General features: G+C 40.5%; 1 pseudogene; it reads left to right on the top strand.

The window, feature by feature from the left end:
* The first annotated feature begins 9,865 nt into the window (after window positions 1–9,865).
* On the top strand, window positions 9,866–10,502 carry LOC127123406 (S-adenosylmethionine synthase-like; annotated as a pseudogene).
* The last annotated feature ends 7,334 nt before the right edge of the window (window positions 10,503–17,836 follow it).

The raw sequence follows: 17,836 nt of genomic DNA, 5'->3' as shown, positions 1-17,836 counted from the left end.
TAAATGAAAGATATATTGTCTTAAGAGATACAAAACAATGTTTCGGCCACGATTGTTGAATAGAGATAAATGACGTTTTTCCGAATGTAGATTTATAAATCCGTTCGATGTGTGGTATGCGTTCACTCCTCATCTGTTTTGGGTAAAATAATGTTTTCGTCGATTAATACAGTATGACTTTCTCTAAAATCGACCAACAAACAAACATTTTCTACCCAGAACTACGTAAGCCTTGATTTCTCTTTTGAGATACGAGGAGCAGGATTTGTAAATCATGTCAGGCCCACTAATAAAAAACTTAGGTTTAGCCCTTCGTCAAAAATCCGAAAACATTTCTTCTATCCTCTATTCTTTCCTTCCCACCTAATAAATTGAAAAACCTAACATTTTAACTAACACTAACGCACACAACTGACCTAATGGTTCCCGTTGAGTACAACGGACGTGAGGGGTGCTAATACCTTCCCCTTGCGTAATCGACTCCCGAACCCTGATATCGGTTGCGATGACCATATCTTATCCTTTCTTTTGTCCTGGGTTTTATCGATATTTCCCCTTTCCTTTTTAGGAATAAATAAAGTTTGGTGGCGACTCTGTTTAGTCCATCATTGCGAGCGTGCGATCGCGCTTCGCTTTGAAGTCGTATCCCCATTTTTTCAAGGTGCGACAGATGGCGACTCTGCTGGGGATAGTTAAATTCTAAGCGAGTCAAGCCTAGTTAGGACGTCTGTGTGCCTTTGTTTGTTTAATTGTGTGGCTTTTCTTTATTGTTTTTACTATCTTTATTGTTATATCTGTTGAATATTGGTTCTATTGTGATTGTTGGTACTTGGATCTTGATTGTAAACCATGTGGGAAAGACTCAACACCCGAGTCTAGAGTGAAGAAAACACATAAGATAGGACGATGGTTGAGTAGTACGGACTCCCGAGGTGAATACTTCGTAAGGGTCGGTACGAGAACCTCACTTAGAGTAGATCCTTTTGCAAATATTGTCGCCCGAGGTGTATACCTCGTAAGCGCCGATGTTTCAAAGGGGTCCATGACTCTAAGGACCTTTTAGAACATTAAACCTTTGGCCAACTAGAAATGATGGTTGCGTATTATGGATTCCCGAGGTGGATACCTCGTAAGGATCGATACGAGAACCTCGCTCAGAATAGATTCTCCAAATGGAGTTGATGACCGGAAAGTATTTTCCGTAAGCGTCAAACAGTCTTTTAAATCCATGACTCTGAGTATCCTGTCTAGAACCCAGTCGATGGTTGCGTAGTACGGACTCCCGAGGTGAATACTTCGTAAGGGTCGGTACGAGAACCTCACCCAGAATAGATTCCCTTGATGGAGTTGACGACCGGAAAGTATTTCCCGTAAGCGTCAAACATTCTTGTGAATTAATGACTCTGGGAATCCTTTGTAACAAAACCTTAGATCTTACCCGGTGAGAACCTATTCTTGGAAAACAATCAGATTCATCAGTACCTCATACTTTTGAACCCGTGTATGAAAAAACAAATGTGCATGGCTTGCATTGCATTCATTCTCATTCCATTGCATTTGCATCGCATCATAATGCATGTCATTCTCTAGACAAAATACCAAAAAAAACTCATCCATCTTTTGTCCGTGAAGCAAAGTGATTCTCAACACGCGAAGAGCAAAGAACCATGTCTTAGGGGATGATGGACGAGCTAAGGAAAAGCCAAGAAGCACTGAAGGAGGAACTTAATCTTTTGAAGAGCCAAATGAGATGGGTCTTGGAAACGCTGCAAGTCTTGTTGAGAAGAGAGGGTCACCCAATATACACTGCTGCAACAAAGAGAGCTACTACCCCTCATCCATCCGGTGTTACCTCATGTCAAGGGAAGTTCTATGTGGCAACTCCTCATTTACCAGTATATGGACCTCCCTCAAGACGTCATCATCAACATCCTCTGGCTATTGCTCCTCAAAGTCACCAAAGCCAGGTTCAGAACAAAAATTAGAATCAGAACAAGAGGAACAAGGATCACAATGACTCGATTCCGGTGCCATATAGCAAGCTCTACCCGCAACTGATCCAAAATGCTTTGGTGACACCTCGAGCTCTCACGCCTGTGTCACCGTACCTGCCATGGTACAATCCAAATGCAACATGTGAATTCCATAAAGGGGCATTGGGACATGACCTAGATTCTTGCTTCGCGCTAAAAGCCTTGGTACGAGGACTTATTAACAAAAAGAGCTTAGTTTTTGAAGAAGATCACCCGAAGATCAAGTGCGAATACCATACTGGAACAATGGGGCACTCCATCGAGGAATGCATGAGTTTTAAGCTCAAGATGCAAGGATTAATTGACATAAGGTCACCAACACTCAAGGAGGAAGGCTCAGGTACATATACCTTGATTTCTGGGCCAGATAATGAGAAAGGGAAAGGACCCTTGAGACCCCTCAGAGTTTTGTACCACAAGGAAGATGTCAGGGATGTGGCTAGTGAGCTATCATTGTTTCCTGGTAAGAGCATTGAGATACCGCCTTGGATTTCCAATGTCACGACCTATACCAATGAAAGAAAAGGAGAAGTGAGTAGTGGATCCAAGAGGGTTGCGTTCGACGATGAGATTGAAAGAAAAGAATTTGAAGATCATCATGTCAAAAAGCTGGTTGATCCCAATCTTCAAGTTTGAAGAAATCAATTCCCTAAAGCTGGCAATCATTTGGTTGTTTCAACACTTCTTTTGTAGTTTCTTTGCATGTTGGTTGTTATTTGCTTTTAAACATTGTTGTTTTATTTGAATTGGTAAGATTAATGAAATGTTTATGCATCTTTTGAATTGATCCATTCGTATTCACTCGTTTTTCATTTATGTTAAAAAACAAAAATACTCCTCTCATTCACTTTTGTTTATCAAACTGTTGTGTTAACAAAGATTGGAGGGAGGATGATGAAAACGAAACACCTGAAATTGTTGTGGTATGCTTTTGAGTAAACCTTGTCGATGATGTAAGGCATTGTTTCAAATCCCCAAACACTGAAGAAATAAGGAGTTAATCCCTAGTCAACCACTTTGAGCCTAGAAGTTGGTGTTTATTTCGGATCTAAAACCCTTAATCTTAACCTGGGGCAGGGTAGTTATGTTCAGATAGTTTGATCGTGCATTCGATCTTTCAAAAAAATCGTCCATATGTACATCCTCCAATTAGGTTCAACCACACGTTATCCTTCGCGCACATGTTGAAGTGTCGAAGAAGTTGAGAAAAGCTAAAATTAGTGTTGGTTGATCCTTATCCACCAATAATATGGCAGTCAACACCTTTTAAAAAAAACACAGAAAAAAGTCCGCTAAGTCAAATACCACAAAACGACTTAGGCAAAAGTTAGGGCATCCCGATGGACCGAAAGCTTCAAAGAAGCCGTCCAGGCAAAATTAGGGATAAAGAAAATAAAAAAAAAAGAGGTCCCCAAATCCTCAACAAAACAAAGAAAAATAAGGTGACTGCCATTTCAAGAAAATCTCACCTTGAACCCTCATTTTCACTCTCGCACCTCTGAAGTCGAATGCGTGTGTCGAATTAACTGAACGTAGGAACTGGAGATCATCTAGAAGAAGGGGTGGGTAAAAATAAATTTTGAGCCTTATATCCTTTTGTTTCAAAAAAACCCGTGAACCAGACCACGTTACAACCCTTAAAAGACCTAATTGAGACATGGTTTATTTTGAAAGCATACCATAACAAGGTTGTGTTAACTTGACTCCAAACGATTTTTGTTAATCATTTGATGGCACCAACTTATATACTGTGAATGACTTGATCACCATTGTGTTCTTATCAATGACTCGTTCACTGTAATTCACCCCTTCATATCAATAAACTTTGATTTCAAAATTTTGCATAAGCATGGAATTAAAATTACCATTTTTGAATGAACAATCCTATTTGCGAGTCAACACTTAGCATCAAAGAAATTCCAAATACAGTTGAGAAAACTTGATGAAGTGAAAGAAGTCTAGTCAGGGGCAAATCACTTTGAGCATCAGTTAATTCGAGCTAATCACCCTAAGGGTCATCTTACCAAGAGTAATTTGCTTCAAGACTTAGACCGGGGCAAGCCACCTCAGAGCTCGATGAGTCTAGCTATCCAAAGGACAATCAATCAAGAGTCTACCATTCCAACATTTGGTTAGTCAAGTTCAGACCACTGCAAGTTTCAAACACTTGGGGCAAGCCATCTCGAGGTAGTCTCATGGCAAGTTGTTTCCAAACTCACTTTCAAGGTGAACATTTCCGAAGTCCCAACAGATTGGGGCAAGATGAGCCACAGAGGGGAAGAACCTCTTTCTTCGTGCTTTCAAACTGCTCAAACAAATTCTGCCATACGTCAACAACTATTGAGTTTAAGACTAGTGCCCGAAAATTATGCTAGCACGATCCGTTAATCCTCCAAAAGGATCCATTGGCTAAGTTGTGGCTATCAAACTGGATAGAATCCTCCTTTGACAACATCTATCATAAAATACTTGGTTGAGTTCTCGGTGTTGAGGAATCATGAGCTTCCATAAAAAGCCTTTACAAACTCCCAGTCTGCCACGTGTCAGCATTCTCATAATCATGACCATTCATATATCATGCATAAAAGGAAATTCAAATCATGCACAGCCGAAATGTACTTCGTGCTCATTTTGCATTGATCCAGGTCTTGTTGTCGATCCTATGATCCTTTGACCTTTGATTCCAGTTTGTATTTGGTGCCCTTAAACCCACATCCGGTTTTTGCAGTCATTTTCAAATCCAATTTTTGTTCAATACTATTCAGGTCATATATGAACCTGTTGTTGAGCTTTTATTCCGGGGTCAGGTCATACTCGAACCTGCTCTGAAGAGTTTTTCCTTTTGTTAAATACCATTCAGGTCATATATGAACCTGTTGTTGAGCTTTTATTCCGGGGTCAGGTCATACTTGAACCTGCTCTGAAGAGTTTTTCCAATTCTGGTTCAATACTATTCAGGTCATATATGAACCTGTTGTTGAGCTTTTATTCCGGGGTCAGGTCATACTTGAACCTGCTCTGAAGAGTTTTTCCTTTTGTTCGATACCATTCAGGTCATGTATGAACCTGTTGTTGAGCTTTATTCCGGTGTCAGGTCATACTTGAACCTGCTCTGAAGATTTTTTCCCTGTCGTTCAATACTATTCAGGTCACGTATGAACCTGTTGTTGAGCTTTATTCCGGTGTCAGGTCATACTTGAACCTGTTCTGAAGATTTTTTTCTCTATTTGTTCAATACTATTCAGGTCATGTATGAACCTGTTGTTGAGCTTTTTATTCCGGGGTCCGGTTATACTTAAACCTTCTCTGAAGAGTTTTTCCAATTTTTGTTCAATACTATTCAGGTCATGTATGAACCTGTTGTTGAGCTTTTATTCCGGGGTCCGGTCATACTTGAACCTGCTCTGAAGAGTTTTTCCAATTTTTGTTCAATACTATTCAGGTCATGTATGAACCTGTTGTTGAGCTTTTATTCCGGGGTCAGGTCATACTCGAACCTGCTCTGAAGAGTTTTTCCTTTTGTTAAATACCATTCAGGTCATATATGAACCTGTTGTTGAGCTTTTATTTCGGGGTCAGGTCATACTTGAACCTGCTCTGAAGAGTTTTTCCAATTCTGGTTCAATACTATTCAGGTCATATATGAACCTGTTGTTGAGCTTTTATTCCGGGGTCAGGTCATACTTGAACCTGCTCTGAAGAGTTTTTCCTTTTGTTCGATACCATTCAGGTCATGTATGAACCTGTTGTTGAGCTTTATTCCGGTGTCAGGTCATACTTGAACCTGCTCTGAAGATTTTTTCCCTGTCGTTCAATACTATTCAGGTCACGTATGAACCTGTTGTTGAGCTTTATTCCGGTGTCAGGTCATACTTGAACCTGTTCTGAAGATTTTTTTCTCTATTTGTTCAATACTATTCAGGTCATGTATGAACCTGTTGTTGAGCTTTTTATTCCGGGGTCCGGTTATACTTAAACCTTCTCTGAAGAGTTTTTCCAATTTTTGTTCAATACTATTCAGGTCATGTATGAACCTGTTGTTGAGCTTTTATTCCGGGGTCCGGTCATACTTGAACCTGCTCTGAAGAGTTTTTCCAATTTTTGTTCAATACTATTCAGGTCATGTATGAACCTGTTGTTGAGCTTTTATTCCAGTGCCAGGTCATACATGAACCTGTACTGAAGATTGTTTCTCTATTTGTTCAATACCATTCAGGTCATGTATGAACCTGTTGTTGAACCCTTATTCCGGTATCAGGTCATACTTGAACCTGTTCTGAAGATTTTTTCCCTATGTTTGTTCAATGCTATTCAGGTCATATATGAACCTGTTGTTGAGCTTTATTCCGGTGTCAGGTCATACATGAACCTGTTCTGAAGAGTCTTTCTCTATGTTTGTTCCAGTATTATCAGGTCATATATGAACATGTTGATACACTTGTCTTGAATTCTTCTGAGTTTGTTAGGTCATACCTGAACCTGCTGTCAGAACTTCTTGATATTCCCCAGCGTTGTCAGGTCATATATGAACCTGTTGTAGCATCTTTTCCTTTATTCGGGTTTGGTAAGTCATATGTGAACTTACTACCGAAATCCCTTGTATTCTAAGTGTCGCTTATCAAATTCTACTTAGATTACTCCCCAGTGTGTGTTTGACTCTCCAGCAGGACTGTTTTCCCCAGCAAGTTGTTTCTTACCATTTGTCTGTCTTCTTGTGGACCATCAGCATTCCCCGCGGTTGGGTCTGTCTAAGTAGCATCTCTTGTCAAGGGTCCACCATATCCCTATCAGATAAAAAATTACAAAAAAAGAATCACGCATCCATGCATATCATATCATATCATATCATATCACATCATGTCATAGGGATTCAGGATCAAAACCCGGGTCTTCTTAGTATTTAACCATCTCCCACTATGATCATATGAAGAGTGTCCTGCTTCATATTCTCTAGTTGAAGATACTTAAATAGGGGCAACTGTCATACCCCGATTTTGATCCTGAAATTTTTCCATTTTTTTTTTATTTTGCACTTGGCCTAAAAGTTCATTTGCATACATTCATTCCCAAATCCATATTTTTGTTACACATTGGTCATTGTCTAGGCTTTTTTGATCATGGTGCTTTTGATTATAAAATGGATTTTAATTATTTGACTTTTTTTTAATTTTCAATTTGATTTTAATTTCGAATTAAGTTTAATTCCAAATTTCAATTTAATCTTAATTGTTTATTTTACTAATGATTCAAACTCTAATCGATTTTAATTTCCAAATGAATGTTAGAGTTGATATCCAAGTAATTTTAAATGAATTATAGATTAATTTGTTTTTAATTTGGTTTTTGCTGATTTGTTATTATTAATTAAATTGATATTCAAACTAATATTGGATTATTCCTAAAAATCCACATCCATTTTTATAATCAAATATCCAATAACCCAACTCTATTTTTAAATCCATATCCAAAATCCATATCCATTTCCATAAGCTACAAAGTCATGCTCCAAATTACATTTCACAACATTTTCTCACAAGTACATCATATTACATAGATCCTACAAGTACAATCCTAATGAACATGAACAATTGAGAAATATATTGTTCATAATATATGTTAGGAGAAGAGACTTCATCAATTTTGTTTACAAGTGAGTGTTCCAAAAACTTGACACATGCTGCAAAAACGTGAAACCAAGTTCAACGTTACCATTGTTTGCACATGCTGCTATGACGAAATTCCAAGAAATAACATCCTTGTCAATAACACCATAAAATGCCCCTCAACAGAATTCATTGAATAACCACAAGGTTCAAAATCAAAGTCACAAATTTCAGAATTTGGAAGAATTTTCCTAATGCCAAAGTTGACGGTCATCTCGGTAGCCGAACCTGTTTGTTCTTTAAAGAAAATGGAGGCTTTCTCTCGGTCTAAGCCGGTCATACACATCTCGAGTGTGTAGACAGAATCTTCTGAGCTCACGGAATCAGAAGAGGCACAGTAGACATGCCAATTCTGCATTTCTTCTAACCGTCGCAGCCCGAACTTCAAATTAGAGTATTTCTGCTACAATGCTATCTGAAACAGTTGAAGAAACTCAAAGTTTTAACTTATGAAAGCAAGCTTGCAATGTACACCAGACTATTGAAAACTGTGGGATTCAACAAGAGCCAAATTTCATAAACAGAGTTGATGAATCTTCAAGTGTTAGTTTTTTTTACCTGAGAAGCTTATGCAATATTTGAAAGATTTATCCAAGTTTCCAACGGTAGGTTTTGATCGGTTGGAGCTTTTAATAGCTAAGGCTCAGTTACTTGCATTTTACCGTTTAAAGGGTTACTCTTACTCGCCTGAATACTGATATTTTAGAGGTTTGAACAACAACATCACGAGGGATCCAATTATGAGAGTTGCTTTTAATGTAAGGCAGAATGGTTTCATCGAGGATGATCGTCGGATTCGGCGGACAGCTCAGAATTTTCTTCAACAAAGTCCTGTAGAAACAAAGTGAGTTAAAGGAAAGTGCCTTAATGTTTAATTTTCCGTCCATTCTCGTCTCCGCCGCCAGCAGCAGCAGCAGAGTTGAGGCACATCAGACCACCTTTAGAAAGAACAGGAGGAATACCAGAAAGTTCAAACTTACCCAACAAATTGTTATCCCTAGTCCTTGTTCTCTCTCCTTCAAAGGCTGGGATCAAGACACCAGGCTGGTTGTCAAAATAGGTTGAGAAAAATTGTTCTTTCTGTGGTATATGATTTCAATGCATCCAAAAAGGATGTTTTAAGCCCTATCATGTAAAGTAAACCAGAGGATTCAGCATCAATTGTGCGCCTTTCTATGAGTAGCAGGGGAGTTATGCAGACAACGCATTTTGCTGCCAGTTTGGTCCTCCGCACCATTCCATTGGTAGCAGATGCGCTTACGAGCAAAGGATATGCCTACAAGAGGATTGGAGGAATTAGAGATACACTACAAGATTATATATGATAAGATGTCACGCCAAAGTTAAATTGAAAGCAATAACAAAACAATGTCAATGACTTCACTAAGGAATCCAATCACTTGAATTTAAACTCAGAGGCATCAGGAGGATTATTTCTTGTCAGATATCCGTTGGAAGAGAGGACAGAGGGTTCCGAAACATGAACGGAGAGCTATGGTATCCATCCGAGAATACTGGAAAACTCCCTGCAATAAGACATACCCAGAAAAAAGCCATTCAGGTTTGATTAAAGAAAGGATACAAAGGTTTGATATCATGATTAGCAAGTATGAATTGGTACCAAACTCAGAGCATTACGCGATAACGGTTGATCTTCTTGGTCGAATGGGAGAGTTGAATACGGCTTTGGACGTAATTAACAACATGCCAATGCAAGCTGGGTCTGATATATGGGGAGCCTCACTCAGCGTCTGTCGCCAACATCAGAATATGAAGATGTAATATGCCTTAACCACTTCTTTAAGGAGTCCTGTGAAAGTCAAACCATAACAGTCAGTACCCAAAGCAAAAAAAAACAAAATGCAATGTAACTCAAGTTCTTGAAAGCAAGAAGAGAAAGGGCCCTGAGTTACAAGCATCCAGCCAAGTTGTACAGTCGGTTCTCAGGCCAGGTTCCTCTATATGCAATGTTGATGCTGATATCCAGCCAAAGAGTGAGCCAAATTTGAATCCTAGGGCAGCAATGGCTCCTGTTGTATCCAAAAGGAAAGTTATGCAAGCTACAACAACAAAATCCAATCAATAGAATATGTGGAGAATACTACTCAAGCCACTTACTTGAGGGAATCGGTGAAGGAACAGGAGATTGTCTCATGCTTCGCACCGTAACAATAACAAGTTCAAGCGAAGCAACAATTTCTCTCTAATCTTTTGCTACTACCTCTCAAGCTATTAAAGATGGCAACAGAGACGTTTCTATACACATCTGAGTCTGCAAACGAGGGACACCCTGACAAGCTTTTCGATCGGATCTCTGATGCTATTCTAGATGCTTGTTTTGAACAGGATTCAGACAGCAAGTTTGCATGTGAAACTCGCACCAAGACTAACTTGGTTATGGTTTTTGGAGAGATCACAACCAAGGCTAATGTTGATTTATGAGAAGATTGTCCGTAACACCTGCAGGAATATTGGGTTTGTTTCTGCAGATGTGGGTCTTGATGCTGACAACTGCAAGGTTCTTGTGGATATTAAGCAGCAGAGTCCTGATATTGCTCAGGACGTGCATGGACATTTCACCAAGAAGCCTGAGGAAATTGGTGCTGGTGACCAGGGTCATATGCTTGGTTATACTACTGATGAGACTCCTGAGTTTTCACAAAAAAAAAAAATCACTGCGGTAAAACACATAATAGTCAGCAAAGCGTTAGAATTCCAGAAAATATCCCAATTTGGAATTAAGACAAAGTTCAAGAAGAAAGCTTGCGTTAAGAGTACCTTTTCGAATCTAGCATCAACAGGGTAATCCGGGTCTGAACATCAAAAAGGTATTTTTGCAGGATGCTCCTTTGAACACCAAATGCACCTTTGTAACCCTAATCTGTGAGGATAAAAGGAAGAAAGCGATTCAGAGAGAGGGGGACGAAAAAACCTAATAAGGAGGCGGAATTGAAAACCTGAAAGAAAAAAATGAAAACCTAATCCTAAGATAAAAGAACACCAGCATTCGAAGAAGTGAAGGAAAGGTTCAAGCATTACCTGAGCTCGCCGTCACCGTCGAAGGTGAGCTTTTTTTGGTAGCCTTTGCCTCTGTTTGCATATAGAGTGATTGAGTGAGACGTGAGCGATTGGGAACGTTTGAGAGAGGCGAGCACGTTTGAGAGAGGGTTAGGATGAGAGATGGCAAACACGTTTGAGAGAGGGTTTGATTGAGAGAGGCGAGCAAGTTTAAAACAGCCTGGGCGATGGATGAATCGTTGAGAACAAGAGAGAGGTTCATGGAGAATGGGCTTTGAGAGTGCGATTCAGTGAGTGGTTGGAGAGGGATTAAGGACGGTGATAGTTCCTCTCACCATTTTCCATTTATTTATTTTCTTTCTTTTTTTAAAACAGAATAAGTTTTTTTGAAACCATTAATTTTATGTTTAAACTTCCTAGGTTTTTTTATTTAATAATGTTTTTTTCATTTAATACAGTACATTAACCCATCATTTTTGTTTCCCAACCCACTAGCCTCTAAAACCCAACAGCCAAGCGGCTGGGTTTAATTATGGTAGTCTAACAGATTATTTTTTTTTTATTATTAGTTTTTATTTTAATTCTAATTTTTAATCTATCTTGGTTTATTTATCCAAATTAGCATTAAAGTGATAACTAATCATAAGTGGTCTAGTGGAGAGAAGGTGGTTGCCATAGTCTTAGGTGGAGTGGGTTCAATACTCATATGTAGCATTCTTTAGTATTTCATTTTCTTTTAGCATTTTATTTTCTGTTTATGTTTTTATTATACTCATGGTTGATCTGCTTTCTTTTAATTTCATCATTCATTCAAAACCATTTTTAAACTATAAAAAAATCATATTTTTCTCGATTTAATATCGAGCCCATTTTCGTACCCTTGTAAGTCGATCGCTTTTAAGCATCGCCATCAACCTCACATAGCTTACGCTTGGGCTTTCTTACAATGAGCCGGTTCTCTGGCACTTACACTCATGCATTGCATTATTTGTTGTTTGGGCCCGATTTAATTATTTCATGATTTTTTAATCCCCATTTGACAAAATGTACCCCACTCCCCCGATGTGTAATAATCTTGTACTGTCTTATTTCTTTATTGCTCGACTGTGTAGTTAGATACTAACACAAGAATAAAATCAATAAATTTCAAAAAAATACAAAAATATGACTCGATCCAACGTCGAGTATTTTCTCAATAAACAAATCAATTCATTTCTCCCTCCCATTCTATTCCATTTCTTTCAAACTTTTATCAAACGCTTGATTCAACGTCAAGCCTTTTTTTCTAATAAAAACTCAAAAAATATTAATTCATAGTTAAGACTTTTCAATAAGATGGAAGTGGAACGTGGTGTATACCACGCACTCCTGAGACTAGGATTCGAGATGTATATCTCGCCAATCCTAGCTCTCGCCATCATCCAAATTTATCCACTTTGTCTTCTCAAACACTCATTCAAATTTCTCGAACGTCCATCAATACTTGATCTAGGTCAAGTCATTTTCACAACAAAACTAAAAACACCTAATTCTTATTTAAACACTTTTCTCAATAAAGGTGGAAATGGAACATGGTGTATACCATGCACTCCTGAGGTTAAGATTCGAGACGTATGCCTCGCCAATCTTAACTCTCGCCATCGTCTAAAACTGTCAATGCGGTTTCTTCAAACCCTTTCCCAGTCAAATTCCAAAAATACTTAATTCCTATCTTAACTTTTTTCAATAAATATGGAAATGGAACATGGTGTATACCATGCACTCCTGAGGCTAGGATTCGAGATGTATATCTCGCTCATCCAAGTTCTCGCCATCACTCAAAATACATCCAACCAATCAAACTCTTTCTCGCCGCCGTGCGGTTAATCAAAAACCTTTTTCATAAATGAAAGATATATTGTCTTAAGAGATACAAAACAATGTTTCGGCCACGATTGTTGAGTAGAGATAAATGACGCTTTTCCGAATGTAGATTTATAAATCCGTTCGATGTGTGGTATGCGTTCACTCCTCATCTGTTTTGGGTAAAATAATGTTTTCGTCGATTAATACAGTATGACTTTCGCTAAAATCGACCAACAAACAAACATTTTATACCCAGAACTACGTAAGCCTTGATTTCTCTTTTGAGATACGTAGGAGCAGGATTTGTAAATCTTGTCAGGCCCACTAATAAAAAACTTAGGTTTAGCCCTTCGTCAAAAATCCGAAAACATTTCTTCTATCCTCTATTTTTTCCTTCCCACCTAATAAATTGAAAAGCCTAACATTTTAACTAACACTAACGCACACAACTGACCTAATGGTTCCCGTTGAGTACAACGGACGTGAGGGGTGCTAATACCTTCCCCTTGCGTAATCGACTCCCGAACCCTGATATTGGTTGCGATGACCATATCTTATCCTTTCTTTTGTCCTGGGTTTTATCGATATTTCCCCTTTCCTTTTTAGGAATAAATAAAGTTCGGTGGCGACTCTGTTTAGTCCATCATTGCGAGCGTGCGATCGCGCTTCGCTTTGAAGTCGTATCCCCATTTTTTCAAGGTGCGACAACTGGGAAGGAAATACAACCATACGTCAACGGACGAATGGGAAAAACTCAACGTTTATCGAAACCAACGGAGAGGTGACCAGACATCAACGGATGAACTGTGGGGAAAATACAACTAGATGTCAACGGACAACTAGGAAAAACTCGACGTTTATCGAAACCAACGGAGAGGTGAACAGACATCAACGGATGAACTGTGGGGAAAATACAACCAGATGTCAACGGACAACTAGGAAAAACTCGACGTTTATCGAAACCAACGGAGAGGTGGCTCACTGGGGATCAAGGTCACGACAGGGAGCAGACAGGAAGGAACACCAAGGATACCGGGTTGTAGGCATAAAACAGGTGACCGACCAAAGCGTGAATTGGTTTGTATTCCAAAACACTCATCATCCTGAAGAGAGCTAGAAAAGCAATCTTGTTAGAGGGTGGACATTCGATTCCACAAGGAATACGAGTCTTACTCAGTTGGGGAAACAAACAAAGGGTTCAGCCAAAGAGTGCATGAGATATATTATCTACAGCCGTCAAAACGTAGATAATACCCTCGCATGGAAGATTATCCATAACCGGGTTGTAGGTTGTTAAATGGATAAATCGACCGGAATCGTGAATTGGTGTGTGTTCCAAAACACTCATCATCCTGAAGAGAGCTAGAAAAGCAAACTTGTTAAAGGATGGACATTCGATTCCACAAGGAATACGAATCTTACTCAACTGGGAAGGACAAGACTTCGACCAAAGAGCACATGAGATATATTATCTATAGCCGTCAAAACGTAGATAATACACTCGCATGGAAGATTATCCATTACCGGGTTGTAGGTTGTTAAATGGATAAATCGACCGAAAAGAAAGGCATCGGGATACCAGACTAGGTATGCAAAGATGACCAATCAAAAGGGGAAACCACAAACATTACCGGCAAACAGTGAATGGAATAGGACCCACTGATGATAAACTTGCTTACTCGGAGAAATTACCCACGAGGAAGGGGAAGACCCGCTGGGGATAAGATTGCTTAATCAAAGCAAATATCCAAAAGGGAAAAGGACTATCAATACCGAAAACTGGATAATGATAACCGCAAAGAGGGGATTACATCTGCCGGTTCGTAGGCAGAAAACCACAGAAAAGTAACCATCATCAACTAGGATGAGCACAAAGGGTTAACTCCACAAAGGGGAGAACAGAGGATTCACACCTACCAGTGAGTAGGTAGAAGACCACAAAGATAGGACTTACAACTACCGGTTTGTAGGTAACAGCCAACAAATTCCGCTAAGGATAAGATGAATGAGTGCCGATTAGTGAGAAACTATTCATTTATACCACAGGGAAGCACAAGAGACAGCCACAAGGAAGCCTATTTAGGATCGATCCAAAGAGGCATACTGAATCAAGACTCATCCTAATGAGGAAAGAACTCAATAGGGAAAACCCATTCCATTATGTGCGTAGGGAGGGAACGGAAACAACCGTCATCCACGAGGATATAACTCAGTGGGGAGCACAGAAGGAAATGACAGACACTTTCTACCTAAGGGGTCGACTCTATATGGAGAGATCAGACACACCCACATCTGCTTATGGAAACGATCCAAGCTTGCAAAATGCTACCAATTTTGGGGAGTAACACTACTGGGGATACCCACTCAACTAAGGATTCACTTGTTGGGAAAACACCAACCTCTCAACCATGCTGGGGAACCCAATTCTGAGATCGATCCAATGTCGCGATGCTAAACTCTTTCCGACAACCCATTCTCGGATGGTCACCACGGCCTAGGGATAACCCTGCTGGGGAAAGACAACCCTTGCTGGGGATGACCTCCATCGAACCCGAACTGCTTGGGGATTACCCTGCTAGGAGAAAACACCAGTGCTTATCTCTACTGGGGATAATTTCACCGGACCCGATCCGCTTGGGGACCTTGCTGGGGGAAAACCATCAACACAAACCCTCTGCTATGGAGATCCACTAGGGGAAAACACTCCACACCCTGATGGGGAAATGCATAACTCTGTTGGAGAAAGGCCTACACCACTCTGCTGAGGAAATAATATACTAGGCCACACTGGGGATAGACATCCACAACTCTGCCGGGGACAAGCCTTCACGACCACGCTGGGGATACATCCTCAACCCTTAGGAACAATCTACCCATCGACGCTTCCACTGGGGATATGGCAACCTTCAGGCTCGCCGAGGAGACACCGATCTCGAATCTGCTAGGGAGATAACACTCTCAAACCCACTGGGGAGATACGACTTATTTGACACGGAACACCTGTCGATTTGTCGAACACTGGCATTCACCATCCCGCCACAGTGTTGACTTTCCACTTTTGAGAACTCCCAGACTCATCTGGACTTTTCTGATTCATCACCTTGTATTCATGACTCCTCCGTACTCCACGGAGATCGAACTCCTGGGATTCATACAAACTTTCCAGTCCTCAGACTTTGAAGAGTCTTCATGATTAATATCCAGGATCGTCGTCGTAATTTTTCATCGTCTTTTCACCGTTCTTCTATCCCTTTCCCCTGATTGGACTCTGCGGGGATCTCTTTTTTCAAAAGGCTTCATATCACAACCTGCAAGTGAGTGAAAACAAACCAACAGTACCTGCACAAGAGATCGTTAGATAAAAGCGTGCCCCATGCGTGCCAACATTTCAACACCTAGGTCACTCAAACTTCCGAATAAGATTTCTGGATTCCAATCTTATAAGCATGCATCGGAATGGACCTCTATGTTTCAAAATGCAAAGATTCTTATAAAAAATAAACTGATGTTTTTGCAACCAAAGCGGTAATGAAGACAAAAACAAAATTATTTGACTGAACATGCATTTATTGACTGAAAAAAAAGGTGGCTCAAAACCGAGCTACACACAGGAAGCAATCCCTGAAAAGAGGTGATTGCGCATAAAAGGAAAAACCTATCCTAATGGCAATGTGAAACCGTGATCTCATCGGGTTCCAACTCGGTTACACCCCATATGTCCTCAAAACTTTCCGCACTTTCTGTCTTTTGACCAAGACAATTCCGATCGATCTCTGTCGGAGATTATCCAAGTTATATCGGAAGCACAAACGAATATGCTAGACGCAGTTGTTCGTTTCAATCCCTCTTTTGCCTGGACCGCCCTTTCGGGTTTTCGGTCCACCGGGATACCCTTTTTTGCCCAAGCCTCCCTTGCGGGTTTTCGACTTGCCGGGTGTACAGTTTTTTTTCTTTATCCCTATCTTTTGCCCAAACCTTTTCTTTTCTTTTCTTTTTGGTTCGTCGGGATGCCCATTTTTGCCTGGACTATTTTATTCTTTTCGTCCAGCGGGTCTCTCTTACGAAGTATCTTTTAACTGCGTCCGCATTCACAAGGGATGGAAAATCTTCACCATCCGTGGTCGTCAACAACAAGGCTCTACCGGAGAACGCCTTCTTGACCACGAATGGGATCCATAACTGTATATCCACTTGCCCCACGATCGTCTTGAGGAGGAAGGATCCTTTTCAATACCAGCTCTCCCACGTGGTACGCACGAGGTCGCACTTTTCGGTCGACAACACGCTTCATTCACTGGGTACAACTGCCCCATGACAAGTAACTGCCAGCCTCTTTTCCTCAGTTAGGCTAAACGCGTCATACCGAGTCCTATCCACTCAGCCTTCTCTAATTTCTCATCCATCAGGACTCTCCACAATGGGATCTAGGCTTCAGTAGGAAATACCACTTCTATCCCATACACGAGCGAGCGCGGCGTTGCCCCAGTAGACATACGCACCGAAGATCGATACCCAGGATACAAGCTTCGTACTTAGCCACCATTGTTGGTGCATTCAAATGTTATTCGGGAAACAAAAGGGATGTGGGATCTTTTCGGCGTAACCAAAACGGCACTAACTCATCCACATTAACCTCCCCCCATCAGACATCAGAATCCGTTCGGATTCAGGGTCAGGCCCCTCCTCCGGGATCGGTTCCTCACAATCTTTCGATTTGAGCACCTCGAGATGTCCTCATTAGGGAACTCAAACTTCCTTGGTTTATAATCCTCAATGGGTTGCGGGGCGATGTAATCGGACAATACACTCCCCTCGATTGCTTTCTGAGAGGTGTACCGTATATCACAAATCAGTCAAACTCACTTTTTTACCATCTCGCAACCCGTCCGGTCCATGCTGACTTCCCAAACATATACTTGATCAGATCCATCTTGGAAATCCACGAAGTGGTATGAACCAGCATATACTGTCTCAGTCGGCGAGCAGCCTATGCCAAAGTACGGTAAGTTTTCTCGAGCAGTGAGTGTATTGTTTCACAGTCGATAAACTTTTTGCTTAGGTAAATTGCATGCTCTTTTCGACAAGACTCGTCATGCTGACCCAGTACAACCTCATAGACCCCTCGAGGGCTGTCAAGTACCAGATTACCAATTGTTCCTTCCATGGGAGGCATCAGAATCAGAGGTTCCTGCAACTTATTCTTTTATCTTTCAATGCCCCTTGGCAATCATTATCCACTTGACCGTTTGATCCTTTTTTTTTTTTTGTTTTTTTTTT

The sequence above is a fragment of the Lathyrus oleraceus genome, chromosome 2, assembly GCF_024323335.1.
Source record: "Lathyrus oleraceus cultivar Zhongwan6 chromosome 2, CAAS_Psat_ZW6_1.0, whole genome shotgun sequence".
In the NCBI taxonomy this organism is placed as follows: domain Eukaryota; kingdom Viridiplantae; phylum Streptophyta; class Magnoliopsida; order Fabales; family Fabaceae; genus Lathyrus; species Lathyrus oleraceus.
This window is presented reverse-complemented; position numbering and strand designations above follow the sequence as displayed.